Below are 22180 nucleotides of genomic sequence, written 5' to 3' on the forward strand. Positions count from 1 at the left end.
TTAGCAAATATAGGCAAGACATACTTGAGTGTAAGAAATACAACAGAACAATGAAGAAGGAAATCAGAAGGGCTAACAGAAGTCATGTGGTTGCTTGAACGGACAAGATTAAGGAGAATCCCAAGGGCTTCAACAGATTTATAGAGAGCAAAATGATTGCAAGGGACAAAATTAGTCTTCTGGAAGTTCCAAGTGGCCATCTATACACGGAACTGAAAAAGATGAGGGAGGTCTGAAATGCAGCAGGCCAGGCAGCATCTGTAGGAAGAGGTGCAGTCGACGTTTCAGGCCGAGACCCTTCGTCAGGACTAACGAAGGGTCTCGGCCTGAAACGTCGACTGCACCTCTTCCTACAGATGCCGCCTGGCCTGCTGCGTTCACCAGCAACTTTGATGTGTGTTGCTTGAATTTCCAGCATCTGCAGAATTCCTGTTGTTTGAGATCTGAAATGGATGTTTTTGCATTTGTATTTACTCGGGAAATGAACTCAAAGTCTATAGAAGTGAGGCAAAGTAGCAGTGAGCAGTGATCGTAGAGGAGGTGTTTTCTGTCATTTTGCAACTTGGGGTAGATAAATCCCCAGAGCCTGACAAGGTGTTCCCTTGGACTTTGTGAGAGGCTAGTGCAGAAATTGCACGGGTCCTAGCAGAGATACTTAAATCATCCTTACTGATAGGTAAGGTACTGGAGGACAGTGGGTAACTGATGTTGTTCTACTTAAGAAAGGCTCTGAAAAAAAAAAAAAAACGCCAGGAAATTATTGGCCAGAAGGCCTGACATCAGTAGTGGGTAAATTATTGGAAAATATTCTAATGGACAAGATATATAAATATTTGGATAGATAGGGATTGATTAGATACAGTAGTCAATATAGATTTGTGCATGGTAGGTCTTGTCTCACCAAACCTATTGAGCTTTTTGAGGAAAATGGCATGAAAGTTGATAAAGGCAAGGCAGTGCATGTTTCTGCAAGGCCTTTGACAAGGCCCTGGAGGGGAATTTGGTCAAGAAGGTTCAGTCACTTGGCATTCAAGATAAGATAGTAAATAAATTAGATATTGGTTTCGCAGGAGGAGCCAGAGTGGTGGTATTGATGACAGTAGTTGGGATATTATGTTGAAGTTCTATAAGATCTAAGTTGGTGAGGGCTAATTTGGAGTATTGTGTGCAGTTTTGGTCCCCTGCCTACAGGAAAGATGTCATAAGATTGAAAAAGTGCAGGGAAAATTTACAAGGGTGTTGCCATGACTTGTGGGCCTGAGTTACAGGGAAATGTTTGAATAGGTTCAGATTTTATTCCCTAGAGGATAGGAATGAGGGGAGATTTGATGGAGGTATATGAATTATGAGCATATAGATAGGATAAATGTAAGCAGGCTTTTTCCACTGAGGCTGGGTGAGTCTAAAACTAGAGGTAGTTGGTTAAGGGTGAAAGATGAAAAGTTTAAGGAGAACATGAAGGGGAACTTCTTCACTCAGAGGGTGGTGAGAGTGTGAATGAGTTGCTAGTTCAAGTGGTGAATGAGAGTTCAATTTCAACATTTAAGAAAAGTTTGGATAGGTACACGGATGAGAGGATTATGGAGGACTATGGTCCAGGTGCAGGTCAATGGGACTAGGCAGATTGGCAGTTCAAAATGGATTTATAGGCTGAGGAGCCTATTTCTGAGCTGCTGTGTTTTGTGACTCTGTTACTCTATGTGCCAGGGAAGGTGGTAGAAGCAGATACAACAATGATTTGAACAAAAACACAACAGATTCTGCAGATGCTGGAGATCCAAAGAAATACATACAAAATGCTGGGAGAACTCAGCTGGTCAGGCAGCGTCTATGAAAGGAAAGATCAGTCGATGTTTCGGGCCAAGATCCTTCATTGGGAATGGAAAGGAAGGGGAAAGAAGCCAGAAACAGTACTCCTATCCATAGATGCTGTTTGATCTGCTGAGTTCCTCCAGCATTTTGTACATGAATTAAACAAGCAGGGAATAGAGGGCATGGACCATGTATAGGCAGATGGGTTTAGTTTAGATTGGCACGATGGTTGGTGTAGACAAGGTGGGATACAGGGCCTGTTACTAGACTGTAGTATGTTCTATGTGTTCCCTTACATACACCTTTCCATCCCAGCAATATGAGACTTTGTCAAGTACTCCCCTTCTGCTATCAATTGTATGGTGCAGGCAACAGTGATGTGATCCTCGTGCAACCAAGCCTACATATAATCCTATGTCTTCACGTTTTCAACAGTAAATGGTTCACAAATTCTACTGCTTTGCCTACCAGCAGTTATGACAATCACTTATGAGCCTATAATCAGTGATGGCAAAATGACTCACAAATTTGATTGAGTTATTTTGAAGAGGTAACAAGACTGATGAAGGTCTTTGATAAGGTCCCGCATAGAAGGTTAGTCTGAAAGATTAGATCACCTGGGATCTAATTAGTTGCAAAATTGTCTTGGTAGAAGGAGTCAGAGGGTACGAGTGGAGAACTCCTTTCCAAATTGGAGGCCTGCGTACAGTGGTGTGCCACCGGAATTAGTACTTGGTCCCCTGTTGTCTGTCATCTGTATTAACAATTTCAATGACGACATTGTTAACATGGTCATTAAATTTGCAGATGACACCAAAGTTGGCCGTGCAATGGACGTAGAAGAGGTTATCTATGATCACAGCAGGATCTAGATGAAATGGGGAAATAGGCCAAGGAATAGCAGATGGAATTTAACTCTGACAAGTGTGCAATGTTAAATTTTGGTCAGTTCAACCAAGTGGGAAATGATACAGTAAATGGCACGGCTCTGGAGAGGGTTGTAGAATAGAATAGACATCTACTGTGATGAGGTGCTCTGAGAGGTTGGTCATGGCTTAAAACAAGGATCTGTGCCCACTGCAATTTGCCTATGACCATAATAGGTCTACGGCGATGAAATCTCACTGGATCCTCACTCGGCCTTGGACTACCTGGACAATAGCAATACCTATGTCAGGTTGCTGTTTATTGACTACAGCTCAGCGTTTAACACAATCATACCCTCAGTTCTAACCAACAAGTTTTAAAAGCTCAACCTTTGTACCTCCGTCTGCAACTGATCCTTGACTTCCTCACCAGGAGACCACAGTCTATGCAGATTGTAAATAAAAACCCCTCCTTGCTGACAACCAACACAGGCGCAGCTCAAGGATACGTGCTCATCCCACTGCTCTACTCTCTCTACACCCACGACTGTGTGGCTATGTGCAGATCAAATGCTATCTATATTTGCTGATGACAACTATTGTTGGCAGAACTTTAGATGGTGACAAGGAGGCTCTCAGGAGTCAGATAGATCAGCTGGTTGAGTGGTCTTGCAGCAGCAGCCTTATACTCAACATCAGTAAGGCCAAGCAATTGCCTGTGGACTTCAGGAAGGAAAAGTTGAGGGAACACACACCAATCCTTATCGAGGGATCAGAACTGGAAAGGGTAAGCTGTTTCAAGTTCTTAGGTGTCAATATCTGTGAGGATCTATCCTGGCCCAACACATTGATGCAATTGCAAAAAGGAACAACAGTGGTTATATTTCTTTTGGTGTCTGAGGAAACTTTGTATGTCACCATAGACACTCTCAAATTTCTACAGATGTACCCTGGAGAGCATTCCAACTGGATGCATCACCGTCTGGTAAGGAGAGGCCAGTGCACAGGACTGGAAAATGCTCAGAAAGTTGTAAACTCTGCCAGCTCCATGATAGGTACTAGCCTCCACAGTATCCAAGACATATTCAAAAGACGATGCCTCAAAAAGTCATCATTCATCATTTAGAACCACCATCACCCAGGAATGCCCTCTTCTCATTGCTACCATCAAGGTGGTGGTCCTGGAGCCTGAAGGCACACACTACGTTTCATTATCCCCGCCACCCCCCCCACCAACAGATTTCTGAATGGAACTCATGAACACTACCTCAGTATTTTTCAGTTTCCTCTCTTTTTGCACTACTTAATTTAATTTTCTTTTTTATATACTTATTACAATTTATATATTTATTATGTATTGCAAAATGCTGCTGGTGCAAAACATCAAATTTCATGACACACTGTATTCCAGAGATATTAAACCTGATCCTGATTCTGAGTCTGAGTTTATCAAAATTACATCCTTAAGAGTTACGTCATTTCAAAGACCAAAGTTACTGATGAAATATGAAGTGTAACCCAAGTACCCTTGAATCAGGCAGTCACTGAAACAGTACATTTCAGTAAAAATGCTGGCTATCCTTTCAGACTTTTCAACCTTGTGACATCAGTTAAATTTATTTTCTGTACTGATTCAACAAATATTATAAAAATCAAAATATAACTTGTACAGATCTAATAACTATTTTTGCACTGACAGTATTCTTAGAATAAAGTATTTGTTCCTTTTATTTTGCAATGAAGTTCTTCCCTGTACTTCAAGTCATTCGAAACACCAAAAGGAATAATCAGGAGCTAGAATGTCTTTCAGATATCCCATGGTCCTGTACCATGGTGGGATATTATTACTGTGAATATTAGTTCAGGAGAAAATTAAGTGAGCAATCAAGATAAACATAACTTGTTTGCCCAGAAATGATTTAAAGACTTTTCAATATATGAATATGTCCACTCCCTTCAAAATATAATTTGTGAGAATTTTTTTTTAAAAAAGATGCTGAATGAACTTATGTCCTTCATTAGCAGGGCTGGTTGTTATTTTGGAACTGCATTGACATTGCTCATAAAGGAGAGTCAGATTAGTCTCCTCATGTAAACACAATTACTGGGTTTATCAAGCAGGACACAAATGCAACTCTGTCCATGTTACGACAGTCCATTAATAAAACTTTCACACTCCAACACTCACATTTACCTTTATTCCATTCCTTATCACTTTTGTTTTGGAGTTCTGTGCTTGATTACACTAAACTAGATTTGAGTTATGAAGATGAACACACACATGGGCTAGTATTAACCCATAGGTAATTTAAGCTCCACAGATAGAACAATTCCTGTGATCTGCAGTAAGCACTCAAATTAGCAAAGTACAGGCTGTGACCTGATTGTGCTTTCACACTTGACTGTAGGATCACAAATACTGCTTGATTGACTGATGTAACAAAAAGATTTTTAAATAACCTGAAATTAACCAAGCATTGTTGAGTATTAACACAAAATAATCTGTAGATGCTGGGGTCAAAGCAATACTCACAACACACTGGAGGAACTCAGCAGGTCGGGCAGCATCCATGGAAAAGATCGGTCGACGTTTCGGGCCGGAACCCTTCGTCAGGACTGAAGAGGGAAGGGGCAGAGGCCATATGAAGAAGGTGGGGAGAGGATGGGAAGGAGAAGGCTGGTAGGTTCCAAGTGAAAAACCAGTAAGGGGAAAGATAAAGGGGTGAGGGAGGGGAAGCAGGGAGGTGATGGGCAGGAAAGTTGAAGGAATAGGGGAAAACACAATGGGTAGTAGGAGGCGGAACCATGAGGGAGGTGGTAGGCAGCTGGGGGAGGGGGCAGAGTGGCATAGGGATAGAGGAAGGGAGGGGGAGGGAATTACTGAATTTGGAGAATTCTATGTTTATACCAAGGGGTTGGAGACTACCTAGACGGTATATGAGGTGTTGCCCCTCCAACCTGAGTTTAGCCTCATCATGGCAGTAGAGGAGGCCATGTATGGAAAGATCTGAATGGGAGTGGGAAGCAGAGTAGAAGTGGGTGGCTACTGAGAGATCCTGTCTGTTGTGGCGGACAGAGCGGAGGTGCTCGATGAAGTGGTCCCCCAATCTGCATCGGGTTTCACCGATGTAGAGGAAGCCGCACCAGGAGCACCGGATGCAATAGATGACCCCAACAGTCTCACAAGTGAAGTGTTGCCTCACTTGGAAGGACTATTTGGGGCTCTGAATGGTACAGAGTTCCCCTTGTCTTCACCTACCACCCCACCAGCCACCAGACCCAGCACATTATCCTCCGCAACTTCCACCACCTTCAACAGGACCCCACCACTAAACACATCTTTCCCTCTCCACCCCTCTCCGCATGCTGCAGGGATCGGTCCCTCCCCACGGATCTCCCACCCGGCACTTATCCCTGTAAATGCAAGTGCTACACCTGTCCCTACACCTCCTCTCTTGCCACCACTCAGGGCCCCAAAGATAAGGAGAAATGTATGTAGAAGGGGAAATTCCTTCACCCTGAGAGTGGTGAACCTGCCAAATTCTCTGCCACAGAAATGCACTGAAGACAATCATTAAGTATATTCAGGAAGGAGTTAGTCAACATTGTTGGAGCTAAATAGATCCAGGAGTATGGGGATGAAGCAGGTATAGGGAATTGCACTGGGATGATCAGCCATGATCATATTGAATGGCAGAGGAGGTTCTGATGACTAAAAGGTTTATGGTCCCTGCCATCTTTCACTAAATATAGTGTTAAACTGGATAATGTTAAGATTTCTTGAACAAGTTTTAACTCATCATGCTACTAGCTTGCCTTTATTAGCCGCAGTATTATTTTACATATTGATGAAAATTATAAAACACTGAAATTAGCTTTGACATTATTACAGTGTCCTAAAATATTTCTGTAGAAGAGAGCATAATGCAATTTTCGCAAGCAGTCTCTGGGAAAATATGATCTTTGAATAAATGATCAAAAGCTCCTGTGTTTCTGTTGCAATGGAAGGTGTTAACAATATTAAAGAAACTAACTAACATAATGAGAAATTAACCACAATATCAATTGTGGTTAATTTTGGATTTCCAATTCCTACTTCCAAAAAATCAGAATTTATTTTTCTGTCAACTATTTCATGTGACATTGAAGCTAAACAAATATGTTTATACAACAGACAATAATACCTTTTAGAATGTTGTACTTCTGTAAAAGAGTACCAATCACAATTTGACATTGCAGGTTTGTCTGGGCCCTACTTAAGCCTAACAAGCAAAAGGGGCTTTCTGTTCATTGGTTCCAATCATTATAAAGTAGATGCTACCTTAAACGTAGAAATATAGAAACATAGAACATAGGTGCAGGAGTAGGCCATTTGGCCCTTCGAGCCTGCACCGCCATTCAGTATGATCATAGCTGATCATCCAATTCAGAACCCTGTACCAGCCTTCTCTCCATACCCCCTGATCCCTTTAGCCACAAGGGCCATATCTAACTCCCTCTTAAATATAGCCAATGAACTGGCCTCAACTGTTTCCTGTTTAATACAGGTGTTTCTAAAAGTTAACCTCTTAATCAGTCTATTGAAGCAAGAGTGATAAGGAAAAGAATGCCACTTTTCATTATGATGTTTGTAAGTTATTAAGGCATCTCCTTGTTAAGAATGGAAATTGCTCTGCTGGTTCTTGTTGTGAACAGTGTTAGCCCTTCTGACTGTAATGATGAATTTTGATCCAAGGATCTGCATTATTGTGGTTGTATTGACATGAATATTGTCATGAATTAGTTCACACTAATGATACTCAGAAACAGAAATGGTGGTATAATTTTGATATTAACTCCATACAAAACAAACATGCTGCCCACTGGCTCATCCTGCTTTCCTATCTGACTATTCTTGAACTTTTTATATTCTGTTCAACTATTTTTGTTACTTCTACTTTTTGTATTTCATTAGCTCTCTTTGTTAAACTCCTACTTCTGGAACTAAATTTCAATATTAGAACAATAGCCAGATTGCAAATACTACCTGGCTTTCAAACTGATTAGACAGCATGTGAAGTAATAGTAGTTCATAAATTTACAACTTTGAATCTTTCACAACAAAAGGTCATTATTTGACACGTTTAAAACACAGATAAGGATGTGTCACTGCAGGACAAAGTATCTTACCTCCAGTGCTGGAAAAAAACAAAATATCTGCTCACAGTTTAAGGTAGGCCAATGATGCCCACAGCTTAATTCTGTTGGCAATAGCATGCATCAATTTTAAAAGCCTAAAATTGTTATTAATCTATTTGAAATCCACATTTCTTTTCTGCAGGATTGACCTATCATTCCTCGGATGGTATTCTTAGGTTGAAGATGAAGGACAACCTTTCTCAACAGGAATTCACACTTGGCAGTTATAAATGGAGAAGTACATTGAACATGTTTCTATTTAAGGCAGGTCAGATAAATTAAGAGTGTTGCTCGTTATCACACTTTCTTCACCCTTGTGCTCCAGTTTTACATGTTCTGCTCAGTCTGACTTTCTGCTTAATCCACAAACGATATTAAACAGTGCAATGGATTATACCTTTGAACATGGAATCTAATTTCTTAAGTGATATCATGGTTAGGAGGAATTCTAACCCTGCTGTACCATACCCACCACCCCCCCACAACAACTTTGAAAATTACCTTGGCATTGCCAGTGCACTTAACTCCAAAATAATTAAAAAGAAAAGGAAGATTCACATTTATACTGTATGTTTCTTGACAATCTATCTGAAAGAATTTTATAGCCAATGGCATAACTTTTAAAGTTGTTTGTAGTAAATGCAAATGCCGACATGTACATAGTTAGGTGCCACGCACAACAAGAGGAAATTCTCTTTTTGAGGTTGGTGGCAGGGCAGGTAGAGGCCAGAACTCCAGGGAAATCTCCCCGTTTTGATGCAACAAAATCCTAAGGGCACTATGCACTTCTCTTGTATGGACAGATTTAACGCCTCTAGTGGTGGTTTATACATAGAACTCAGACTAATTTTAGAAAATTGTATTCTACCAGGGAGCTTTGATTCCAGAGAGTCCTTACTAGGAAATGGTAGGTATATTTGCTTAGAGAAACAGTCCATTAATAACCCACAATCACAGATAGCCCAAGTTTGTCAACATGGCATTTGCTGGAGGGCTCAGTTACAGCATAGTTCTAAATTTCATTCAGGAATATAGTAAGCTTCAGTATCAGGCAAGTGCTAAAGAGGCATACTGCTGAATTTGATCAGACAGTGGCTATTTCAGGGTGATTTTACATTAGATTTCTTTTCCTACGAACAGGATTCTCTCATTGTCCCTCATGAATAATATTGCGGTGAGCGCTTGGTCCATGATGACAGACAAGAAAAGCTCGGTTGACTCAACAGCTGTTTTTATTGCGATAAACACAAAAGCAGACTGGGCGCTATGATCCAGAGAGAGAAGCCACTCAGTCACATACAGATGGGGGAGAATATTATTACACACCCCAGCTACAGTCAGGGTGCCCACAAACACACGTGAACAACTGTGTAACCCAAGCTGAAATGTAATAATAAATGAACTTGAACATTCCTCAGGAACCCCACGAAAGCATTTTTACACAAGAACAATAATAGTGCTGGTCATGGGATGCTGGGGTGGGCTGTCAACCGTGCCCCACCCCCCAGAGCACCATGATATCATCCCTATGATATTATTCATGATCATATTGACTGATTTCATCACAGCCTGGTATGGAAACACCAACACCTTTGTCTGGAAAAGCCTGCAAAAAGTAGTGGATACTCCCCACCATTGAGCACATTTATACTGAGCGCTATCGCAGGAAAGCAGCATTCATTATCAAGAACTCCCACCACCGAGGCCATGCTCTGTTCTCACTGCTGCCATCGGGAAGGTGGTACAGGAGCTTCAGGACCCACACCACCAGGTTCAAGAACAGTTATTTTCTCTCAACCATCAGGCTCTTCAATCAAAGGGGATAACTTCACTCAACTTCATTCGCCCCATCACTGAATTGTTCCCGTAACCTATGGGCTCATATTCAAGGACTCTTCATCTTATGTTCTTGATATTTATTGTTTGTTTATTTATTTATTTACTTTTGTACATTGGTTGCTGTCCATCCTGTTGGGTGCCATCTTTCATTAATTCTATTGTGTTTCTTGTATTTACTGTGATTGCCCACAAGAAAATGAATCTCAGAGTTGTAAATGGTAACATATATGTACAGTACTTTGGTAATAAATTTACTTTGAACTTTGAATCTCCTGTAGATATATATATTGTGAGCTGAAAAGCTGGTGGAATACATAGTAACAAGTTAATCTGCTACCACTTGCTTTGTGTTCCTACCAAAATGCAAGTTTAAACAATATCAATTACAGCTGGGAAATAGAGTTGCCACACAGAAGGAAGAAAGTGTGGTTCTGTCACTAACTGTAAGCAACCCGTCCAGATAGATAAGTGGGGTTTATGTTGAAGCATTAAATTCCAATAGCAAACTTGAGAATTTGGAAAAAAAAACCCTATGGAAATATGGAAATTAGAGGTTTTGAGGGTTATCTTGATCTTGTGAGGTTCACAAGAACACAAAGAAATAGGAGCAGGAGTGGGCCACCAGGCACCTTTAACCTATCCTGTCAATCACCATGATCATGGCCAGTCTCTGTTGTCCTCAACCTCCCTTTTGTGCCTGATCCCCATAGCCCTGAATTGCTCACACTCCCACATGTTTCTGTCTCCAGCTTAAATGCTGTGTATCTATTGAGTTGGCTTCCTCCAGCCTAGAGGACAGGGAATTCCTGATATTCGCTTTCCTCTGAGAGGAAAAAAATTTCCATGCTCCCCAGTTTGAAGTGACCAGCTCCTTATCTTGTTGCTATGTCCCTTTGTTTCTGACACTCCCATGAGTGAAAAAAATTTCAGTGTCAAGCCCCCTTTGAATTTTGGATGGATCCTTACCGTTCTTCAAATTCTAAACCCCAAGAAATACATATCCAAACTGTCTAGTGTCTCTTTATAGGCAAGTCCCCACAGATACCTGGGGCATCCTAGCAATCTAAAACACCACCCCAAGAAGAATTCCATTTAGGTTCAATCTATTATGACAGAATTGAAATGCACACCTCAACTGAAATCAAAAGGAGTCAGTGTCACTTACATAGGTCTCCTTCAGAAAAAGTCACTGAAATCACAGCACTTTTGTTATACACTTATCCTTATTTATTTAGAGATAGAGCATAGTAAAAGCCCCTTCCAGTCCAACAAACCACGCTATACAATTACACCAGTATGACCCACCAATCAACTAACCTGTATATCTTTGGAAATTGGGAGAAACCAGAAATCCACACAGTCATGGAGGGAACGTACAAATTCCTTACAGATGGTGGCAGAATAGAACTTCGATGAGTTTTAGGACTGCTTTCAAATAAAGAAAAAGAAATATCTTTAGGGACAAACCTCAGTGCCAAAATGCAAAGAGATATGCTAATATTTCTTCAGTGCAAGGTGTTGCAATTGGTTAATTGGCTATTGTAAATTAGGATTAGTGTAGGTATAGGAATGCTTCAAGTGCATTCATAGATACAACCGTGTCAATGTTTTTCTTCTCTGTCATGAGAAAATATAAGTGGGTTGTGTTCTAGCTTTAGATGGAAGAAATATTAGCATACCACTCTGTATCTTAACACTGTGATCCTAACATATTTTTTGCTTTGTTTGAAACCATTCTACAAACACAAGTTAAAAAAAAAATCATTGCTAAGCAATTAAAATGTTGTGATTTCAATGATTTTCTGAAAGTGGCTTTAGTCTTTGCCCCTATAATGCTACACAGATTCCTTTTCATTTTCGCTTGAGGTGTAATTTCACATTCAGTTGCATTAGGCTGAGCTGCACTCCATCAATATGGAAAGAGCTTTAACAATTCTTCTTGGGTGAGGCATCTGTGGGGAGTTATTTACATTTGCCCAACACAATATTACATCCACCGTTGTTCAGCACATCTTTCAAGCATTAAAAGGGATAAGCAATACCCAGAATGAAGGTAATCAGCCTCTGCGCATAGTGGATTCAAATCTGCATTCCTCTTGAGATGAGAAGGATTATGTATTTGATCAGTCACTTTGCAGCCTTTTGCTAAGGAAAAAAAAATGCCTATGTATTTAAGAGTACCTAAATTTCACAAATTGGTTTTATTGATATCAATGGGTAATTACTTCAGCCAATCGGTTTTAGAGCTGTTTCCATGGAGAAGGTAACACCTTCCAGCTGAAATCCCTGTGCATTTTTACTATGTCAGCACGAAAACAGCAGACTTCCCCATCCCTCCATTCCATCACCAAGAGTGAAGTCAAGCTGAGGAATGAGCTGAAGCTGATGCAAGCAATTCCAATTTACTCAATTTACATATTCACAGAGACTATTATGTTGTGATTTTGCACCTGAGGTCAAGGGCATTACCAATTTAATGTGGCTGTACAATCTGAGGGCAATTAAAGAATGTACTAAAATAGGTCATAAAGCCTCTGTGGTTATCTTGGAATTAGGCTACTGTGCACAGTGTATGGTTTGGCCATTACTGACTGCAATGGTAAATTTCTTCCACCTCAAGGATTAAAAGTTGTTTGTCAATGTGATTCCAGCAAATCTTTTCATGATTATGCTCAGACTTGTGTAATGATTAGGGGGAGAAATTAATTTAGTGTGATACAAATTGAGTACAATGCATTATAACATCTTGAAGTTTTCTATGGGAATATTGTTGAACAAAACTTGAAATAATGTCACATAAGATGTTTTGTCAGATCAAAATCTTGATAAAAATGACATTAAGGTGTCATAAGGTAGGTGTTGATGGCAGACCCAAATGCAAGACAGACACTGAAGTACTAGGAACAGGGCAAGGTTTATCAAGAAAGCAAGGAGAGTCAGGAAGAAACAACACTGGACATGGACACAGGCCCTGGATGAGACAAGGACACTGGGCCTGGGCTAGGGCTAAGACTAGGAAAGCAGGACCAGGACAAGGAACTTGGAACTAGGAGCCTGAGCTAGGACTCCGAGCCAGAGACTGGACAGGGACCCAGAACCTGGGTCTTGACTCGGGCAATGTGGCTAGGCTACAGGACGAGGTGCATGGACAGGATGAGAACACAAACCCTTGACTTGGACTGAACGAGGTACTCCAGGGCAGGACGAGGCTCTTGGACTAGGTTTGGCTCAGCTCTTGGACTCAGCTTGGTTAGGCTCTTGGGTACAGAGCTAGGACTCCTCCTTGGAGCACAGGGCTAGGACAACTGCCGAGGATACTTGCTGAGGTAAACTGCTGAAGATTCAGATGGGGACAATCCAGCACCAGATGAGGAACTTCCAGCACCAGGCTGGGTGAGGTACTCCTAGGCTAGATGAGGGCACAAAGCTCATACTTGGACAGGGCTGGAACACAAGACCCTGGACTTGGTCTTGGAGCACAGGAACACAGAACCTTGGACTTGGAACACAGGAACATAGAACACAGAGCCAGGACCCCTCCTTGAGAACAGGACATAGGGCCAGGACTCATCTGAGACACAGACACTAAACACAGGAGCACAAAGAGACAGTTCCAAACTCAACAATAGATAGTTCCTTATCTTAGCATGGCAAGACTCCAGTCTCACTCCAATGGTTGAACTTGCCAGGGATACTAACACAGTTGCAGACAAAGGTTTCCAAGGGAAGGGAACAGTCCAGCTAGGAATCTTTGGTTTGAGATGTATTTCTGTGCCAGCCCACAATGAGAATCAGGTGCCTCAATTAAGGCATCCAACAGAACAAATGAGAAAACAGGAAAACCCGGAACAAGGATCGATGGACCGGACTGTGAACTGGAATGAGGACTTCATGGACTGGACCATGACGTAAGGATTGTCTAGAAAAGAGAGGGAAGAGTACGGAGAAATAAACAGAAAGAATTGCAGACAATGGCACCTAGACAGCTGAAAACATGGTTAAAATAGTGGAATGAAGGAAACTGGGGAAGACTAGTAGGCCGTAGCTGGGGATGGGTAGGGACGTTGGTTGGTTTTACACTGGATGAGGAGATTATCAGGACACAAACATATTAGAAAATCAACATAAAATATTAAAATAGAAACACATTTACAGGAGTAAGCATGGGGGCTGTGTGTATGGCACTTGTGCAAGTTAGAATAGATTTTGGTGAGCTTCTTTAAGCTGAATAGAAGATGGGAGACCAGCCAAGAGGTAACTGAAATACTCAAATCTAGATGATTAAAGGCATTGAGTCATCGACTCCTAGGGTGCTACAGCAAAAGAAGAGCCATTTCACCCCTTGCCAAACTGTTACCCTGCCGAGTGTAATTGATACGCACATGGACACAGCCCTACATACCATGCACCTGTCCAAAATTCTCTTAAATGTTGCAATCGAACTCACATCCATCACTTCCTCTGGCAACTTGTTCCACAGACGCACCTCCCCGAGTGAAGAAGTTCACTCTCAGATTCCCCTTAAATATTTCACCTTTCACCCTTAACCTAACCCCAGTGGAAAAAACCTGCTTGCATTATCCTATCTATACCCCTCATTATATTGTATACCTTTATCAATTTTCCCCTCATTCTCCTACACTCAAGGGAATTAGAGTGCTAACCTATCCAACCATTCCCTATCATCCAGGTGCTCATGTCCTGACAACATCCTTGTAAATTTCCGCTGTACTCTTTGCAACACACATCAAAGTTGCTGGTGAACGCAGCAGGCCAGGCAGCATCTCTAGGGAGAGGTACAGTTAACGTCTCAGGCCGAGACCCTTTGTCAGGACTCTTTGATATTTTTCCTGTAGGTAGGCATCCAGAACTGCACATGATACTCCAAATATGGCCTCGCCAACGTCTTATACAACTTCAACATAATATCCCAAATTCAGTAAGTGGCAGTTCTGTGGCTGAAAACACCTTGTTAATGAGAGATCAGAGGAGAATGGCCAGGCTGCTTCATGCTGACAGGAAAGCGACAGTAGCTCAAATAACTACATGTCACAACAGTGACATACAGAAGAGCATCTCAGAATGCACAACATATTGAACTTTGAAGTGGATGGGCTACAGCGGCAGAAGATCACGGCTATACACTCAGTGACAACTTTATTTGTTCCAGAAAGTACGTAACAAGGTGGGCACTTAATGTAATTACAACAAATGATTTATTTTAAAAACATATCAGGAAGAATTGAGCTTTTTGTCACAGAAGCAATAATGGTGTGGGGGGGGGCGATTAAACACTAATCTGATCAAGACCATAAGACATGGAGCAGAATTAGGCCATTCAGTCCATCGAGCCTGCTCCGTCATTCTATCATGGCTGATCCCGGATCCCACTCAACCCCATATACCTGCCTTCTCGCCATGTCCTTTGATGCCCTGACTGATCAGGAAATGATCAACTTCCACCTTAAATATCCCCATGGACTTGGCCTCCACTGCAGTCCGTGGCAGAGCATTCCACAGATTCACCACACTCTGGTTAAAAATAAAATCCTCCTTAGCTCTGTTCTAAAAGGTTTCCCCTCAATTTTGAGTCTGTGCCCCTTAGTTCTGGATACCCCCAACACAGGAAACAATCCTCTCCTCTTTCCACCCTGTCTAGTCCTTTCAACATTTGGTAGGTTTCACTGAGATTCCCCTACATTCTTCTAAATTCCAGTAAGTACAGGCTCAAAACTGCCAAACACTCCTCATATGTTAACCCCTTCATTCCCGGAATCGTCCTTGTGAATCTCCCCTGGACTCTCCAATGACAAGACATCCCTTCTGAAATATGGGGTCCAAAGCTGTTTACAGTACTCCAAGTGCGGCATGACTAATGTCTTACAAAGGCTCAGCATTACCTTCTTTCTTTTATATTCTATTCCCCTTGAAATAAATGCCAACATTGCATTTGCCTACGTTACCACAGACTCAACCTGTAAATTAACCTTTTGGGAGTCTTACATGAGGATTCCTAAGTCTCCCTACACCTCTGATGTTTGAACCTTCTCCCCATTTAAATAATAGTCCACACTATTGTTCCTTTTACCAAAATGCATTTTCATACATTTCTCAACCCCGAAGTCCATCTGTCATCTTTTGCCCATTTTTCCAATTTGTCTAAGTCCTGCTGCAATTGCATTGCTTCCTCAGCACTACCTACCCCTCCACCTATCTCTGTATCATCCACAAACTTTGCTACAAACCCATCAATTCCACTGTCTAAATCATTGACCAACAATTTGAAAATTCGTGGTCCCGATACTGATATCTGAGGAACACCATTAGTCACTGGTAGCCAACTAGAAAAGGTCTGTTTTAGAAAAATAGAAACATAGAAAACATACAGCACAGTATAGGCCCTTCGGCCCAGAAAGCTATGCCGACCACGTCCTTACCTGAGAGTTTTATTCCAACTCACTGCCTCCTGCCTGTCAGCCATTCCTCTATCCATGCCAGTATCTTTCCTGTAGCACCATAGGATTTTATCTTGTTAAGCAGCCTCATGGATGTCACCTTATCGAATGCCTTCTGAAAATCCAAGTAAGTGACATCCACTACCTCTCTTTTGTCCACCCTGCTTGTTACTTCCTCGAAGAACTCTAACAGATCTGTCAGGCAAGGTTTCCTTTTACAGAAACCATGCTGACTTTGAATTATTTTATCATTAGTCTCCAAGTACCCCGAAACCTCATTCCTAATAATAGACTTTAATACTTTCCCAACCACTGAGGTTAGACTAATTGGCCTATAATTTCCTTTCTGTAGCCTTCATCCCTTCTTAAAGAGTGGAGTAACATTTGCAATCAAGTGATTCCTGAAAGATCATGACCAATGCATCTGTTATCTCTTCAGTAATCTCTCTCAAGACTGCAGACATTATTTTTTGTTTTTGCACTATTTTCTGAAAACTCTAGTGACTGTTGTGTGTGAAAATCCCAGATCAACAGTTTCTGAGATACTCAAATCACCCAATCTGCCACCAACAAACATTCCACAATCAAAGTCATTTAGATCACAGTTCTTACCCATTCTGATGTTTGGTCTGAGCAACAACTAAACTTCTTGAACGTATGTAACCCTCTCACCAGACTCGTAGGCAATCTTGGTTCGTCACCTAACTCTGGTAACAGCCACGTGACTCAGCAGTGAGAAGGCCCCCTTTCATAAACAATATCCGTCTACGATGGGTATAAGGTGGGGTTGCACCAAACAGGAACCTCGAGATGTTCCGATTGAAGAAAACTCAGTTTGAGAATGCTGTGAAGATACTGCTCATACACAATTGTCAGTCAGCATGAAATAACAGATCATACGCTGTGTAAAATTATAAAGAAAGTATATTTACCAAGTCCTGCTTTATCAAACAGTTAATAGGGAAAAGAAAATTATAGAAAAGGCCTCATTACAGTTAAACCAGTCCCATGTGAACAGAACATTGGAGCTCATTGGAGTTATCTTTTACTCACATGCTGGACCCACAATCTGTGTGAAACCACCTGCCACATTTTGAACATCCCTCAACGTCTACCTTGAACAAACTGGCTCGCTCTCATGAGCATCAGCCCTTCCTCCTTAGAAACATTCATCTGCAAAATGCATTAGGACTCTCCTGCCAACGGCATTCTGCAGCTTCTTCCCTTCTGTCCCACCAAAAAGACTCTAAACTGGACTACTGTCCATCACAAAACCGTCTCCATCCCACTCTCTCTAGAACTTTCTCTCAATCCCACCATCCTGATTGGCAGACACAACACTCCTAAGGTGAACAATATGGTGTCTTATCTCTTGCCGAAACCAAAACATTCTACCAGGACACACTGCTTTTGCAAAAAACTGCTAAAATGAAATACCTACAGCATAGCAGTAGAAACCTTAACCAGGAATTACACATATTTTGGTTGCTATCCAACATTATCTTATGACTGAATTGTAATTGTTGAGGAATTTCAATAGTTCATTGCATATAAATTAGCTATTATTTGCACTTTCCACAACTAAGCATGCTTCAGAACTAAAGAATCTTGTTATATTTCAGTGCTAATCTATACTTTTCACCTGTATAGTATGACCTACAACATATAACAGTATGTTGCAGATCATACCGTACAAGTGAAAATAATAACCTAATTTTGAAGCCAGAGCTGCACTTACCATCTGGCATAGGCAAAATCCAGATTCATGTGTAATGAGGAAACGTTTTGGGAAATTTGACTGCAATGCATATTTTTGCACTAAAATTATTGAAATTATGTGTAGCAAGAAAGCTGCACTGATCACTAATTTGTTTTTGAATAAGCATTTAGTCACCCTGCCTGATATCACCTTTGTCAGTTCACCATCCATTTTTGTCTTCCCTTTCTCTCTATAATGGTACATTTATCTAAGAAAAACTAATTGTTGAAAGCTAGTTGTTTTCCATATTGATGAATGTGCTTGGGTATTATCCAAAACAATGCAGACATTGTGCTATGCCTGTCCCTGTTCCTCATTCAGTCACGGCAAAGTGAAAACATAAAGTCTTATTACGGAATTGATTATTATGAAATTTATGACAAGGTGGCAATTCTATGCGAAATTTAAGTATGTGAGCACCATTACCTTGAGAATCATGCCAAAACAGGGGTTTGCACTGACACTTGAAAGCAAAACTGAAGCTGATTAAAAAGAGGTCAGTACTAATTTTGTTTTTAATACCCATTCATTAAATCAAAGTAAACATTAATGTGGCGGCTACTAATTTGCTGATATTCAAATCTGAAAGGAATTTTCGTTCAAATTTTTCAAAGCTTATTGCATACAAACATAGAAGATCTGTGTTTCTTTCGGTAGGAATTCAATAAATAAGTTTCTTTTAAGTTCTGATGTGGACAGCTAGATCCAGCTGTAATAATGGTCATATCATCTTGTTATTTTTGATCATTCAAAGTGTGGCCAATATTAACAACCAAATGGATTTAGGGTCAGACATCCAGAACTTGCTGAATATTATTTACCATTTTCCAGAATGAAACTGGAATCTGTTTCTTCAATGGCAATCCTCAGTCAGTCTAGAGCAGTGATCTTCAATCCCACTCGGAAGAACGTGGTAACCTACCTCAATGACTATCGTCCAGCAGCATTTACATCCACTGTGATGAAGTGCATTGAGAGATTGGTCATGAAACAAATAAACTCATGCCCGAGGAGTGACTTGGATCTGCTTTTGTTTGCCTACTGTCACATCAGGTCAACATCAGATGCCATTTTATTGGCTCTTCACTCAAGCCTGGAACTTCCAAATAGTGAAGCTGCATACATCACGAGGCTCTTCACTGACTACAGCCCTATCATCCTCTCAAAACTAATCAACATGCTCCAAGACTTTGGCCGCAATACCTCCTTGTGCAATTAGATCATCGATTTCCTCACCTGCTGACCCTGGTCAGTTCAGAATAGCAACATCTCCTCCATAATCACCATAGAACCATAGAAACTACAGCACAGAAACAGGCCTTTTGGCCCTTCTTGGCTGTGCCGAACCATTTTCCGCCTAGTCCCACTGACCTGCACACGGACCATATCCCTCCATACACCTCCCATCCATGTATCTGTCCAATTTATTCTTAAATGTTAAAAAAGAACCCGCATTTACCACCTCGTCTGGCAGCTCATTCCATACTCCCACCACTCTCTGTGTGAAGAAGCCCCCCCCTAATGTTCCCTTTAAACTTTTCCGCCCTCACCCTTAACCCATGTCCTCTGGTTTTTTTCTCCCCTTGCCTCAGTGGAAAAAGCCTGCTTGCATTCACTCTATCTAAACCCATCATAATTTTATATACCTCTATCAAATCTCCCCTCATTCTTCTATGCTCCAGGGAATAAAGTCCTAACCTATTCAACCTTTCTCTGTAACTGAGTTTCTCAAGTCCCGGCAATATCCTTGTAAACCTTCTCTGCACTCTTTCAACCTTATTTATATCCTTCCTGTAATTTGGTGACCAAAACTGAACACAATACTCCAGATTCGGCCTCACCAATGCCTTATAGAACCTCATCATAACATTCCAGCTCTTATACTCAATACTTCGATTAATAAAGGCCAATGTACCAAAAGCTCTCTTTACGACCCTATCTACCTGTGACGACACTTTTAGGGAATTTTGTATCTGTATTCCCAGATCCCTCTGTTCCACTGCACTCCTCAGTGCCTTACCATTAACCCTGTATGTTCTACATTGGTTTGTCCTTCCAACGTGCAATACCTCACACTTGTCAGTATTAAACTCCATCTGCCATTTTTCAGCCCATTTTTCCAGCTGGTCCAAGACCCTCTGCAGGCTCTGAAAACCTTCCTCACTGTCTACTACACCTCCAATCTTTGTATCATCAGCAAACTTGCTGATCCAATTTACCACATTATCATCCAGATCATTGATATAGATGACAAATAACAATGGACCCAGCACTGATCCCTGTGGCACACCACTAGTCACAGGCCTCCACTCAGAGAAGCAATTCTCTACCACCACTCTCTGGCTTCTTCCATCGAGCCAATGTCTAATCCAATTGACCACCTCTCCATGTATACCTAGCCACTGAATTTTCCTAACTATTCTCCCATGCGGGACCTTGTCAAAGGCCTTACTGAAGTCCATGTAGACAATATCCACTGCCTTCCCTTCATCCACTTTCCTGGTAACCTCCTCGAAAAACTCCAACAGATTGGTCAAACATGACCTACCACGCACAAAGCCATGTTGACTCTCCCTAATAAGCTCCTGTCTATCCAAATGCTTGTAGATTCTGTCTCTTAGTACTCCCTCCAATAACTTACCTACTACTGACGTTAAACTCACCGTCCTATAATTTCCCGGATTACTTTTCGATCCTTTTTTAAACAACGGAACAACATGAGCCACTCTCCAATCCTCTGGCACTTCACCCATAGACAGCGACATTTTAAATATTTCTGCCAGGGCCCCCGCAATTTCAACACTAGTCTCCTTCAAGGTCCGAGGGAACACTCTGTCAGGTCCCGGGGATTTATCCACTTTAATTTTCCTCAAGACAACAAGCACCTCCTCCTTTTCAATCTGTACAGTTTCCATGGTCTCACTACTTGATTCCCTCAATTCCATGGATTTCATGCCAGCTTCTTTAGTAAATACAGACGCAAAAAACCTATTTAAGATCTCCCCCATTTCCTTTGGTTCGGCTTCCCAATTTTATCCCTTACTATCCTTTTGCTCTTAATATACTTGTCAAAGCTCTTTGGATTATCCTTCACTTTGACTGCCAAGGCAACCTCATGTCTTCTTTTAGCCCTCCTGATTTCTTTCTTGAGTATTTTCTTGCACTTCTTATACTCCTCAAGCACCTGATTTACCCCCTGTTTCCTATACATTTCATACAACTCCCTCTTCTTCTTTATCAGAGTTGCAATATCACTTGAGAACCAAGGTTCCTTATTCCTATTCAATTTGCCTTTAATCCTGACAGGAACATACAAACTCTGCTCTCTCAAAATTTCCCCTTTGAAGGCTTCCCACCTACCAATCACATCTTTGCCAGAGAACAACCTGTCCCAATCCACGCTTTTTAGATCCTTTCTCATTTCTTCAAATTTGGCCTTCTTCCAGTTCAGAACCTCAACCCTAGGACCAGATCTATCCTTGTCCATGATCAAATTGAAACTAATGGTGTTATGATCACTGGAACCAAAGTGCTCCCCTACACAGACTTCTGTCACTTGCCCTAATTCGTTACCTAACAGGAGATCCAATATTGCATCCCCTCTAGTTGGTCCCTCTATATACTGATTTAGAAAACTTTCCACCACCATCACAAGTGCACCACAAGGCTGTGTGCTTAGCCCCCTGCTCAACTCACTTTATCATGATGACTCTGAAGCTAAGTACAGCTCCAATGCCATATTAAAGTTTTCTGATGGCACCATTCTTGTTAGCCCGATCAATCGTGGTGTGGTGATGAAGCAGGATATAGGAGGGAGATTTTAAATCTGACTGAGTGGTGCCACGACAACAACCTCTCACTCAATGTCAGCAAAAACAGGAGGGGGAATGAGCATGGAGAATGAGTATCAAACATGGAGAGGGTCAGCAACTTTAAATTCCTCGGCATTATCATTTCCCAGCACGTGCCATTACAAAAAGGCATAGCAGCTCCTCTACATTCTTGGAAGTCTGCAAAGATTCATCATGTCACCTACAACTTTGAAAAACTTCTATAAATGCGCGATGGGTAGTACACTTACTGGTTGTATCATGCCTTGGTTCAGAAACACCAATACCTTTGAGTGGAAACCCTACAAAAAGTAGTGGATACAGCCAGTCCATTACAAGGTTAGAGCATTGGCTGACTGGTAGGGCGCAGCAAGCGGGAATAAAGGGATCTTTTTCTGGTTGGCTGCCAGTGACTAGTGGTGTTCCGCAAGGGTCGGTATT

The 22180-nt window shown here is 41.4% G+C and overlaps 1 protein-coding gene across 9 annotated transcripts in view; it reads right to left on the reverse strand.

Annotated features, from left to right (window-relative positions):
- LOC140200156 (gamma-sarcoglycan-like) overlaps positions 1-22180 on the reverse strand; it is a 630311-nt gene that overhangs the window by 406464 nt on the left and 201667 nt on the right. The window contains exon 1 of one of the 9 annotated variants that reach the window (XM_072263051.1): positions 11013-11091. The exons of the other annotated variants lie outside the window; for them this stretch is intronic. The gene's annotated coding sequence lies outside the window, so the exon portion shown is untranslated. Of the gene's footprint in view, positions 1-11012; positions 11092-22180 lie in introns of those variants that run through there. 9 annotated transcript variants of the gene reach the window in all.

The sequence above is a fragment of the Mobula birostris genome, chromosome 7, assembly GCF_030028105.1.
Source record: "Mobula birostris isolate sMobBir1 chromosome 7, sMobBir1.hap1, whole genome shotgun sequence".
NCBI classification, from domain to species: Eukaryota; Metazoa; Chordata; class Chondrichthyes; order Myliobatiformes; family Myliobatidae; genus Mobula; species Mobula birostris.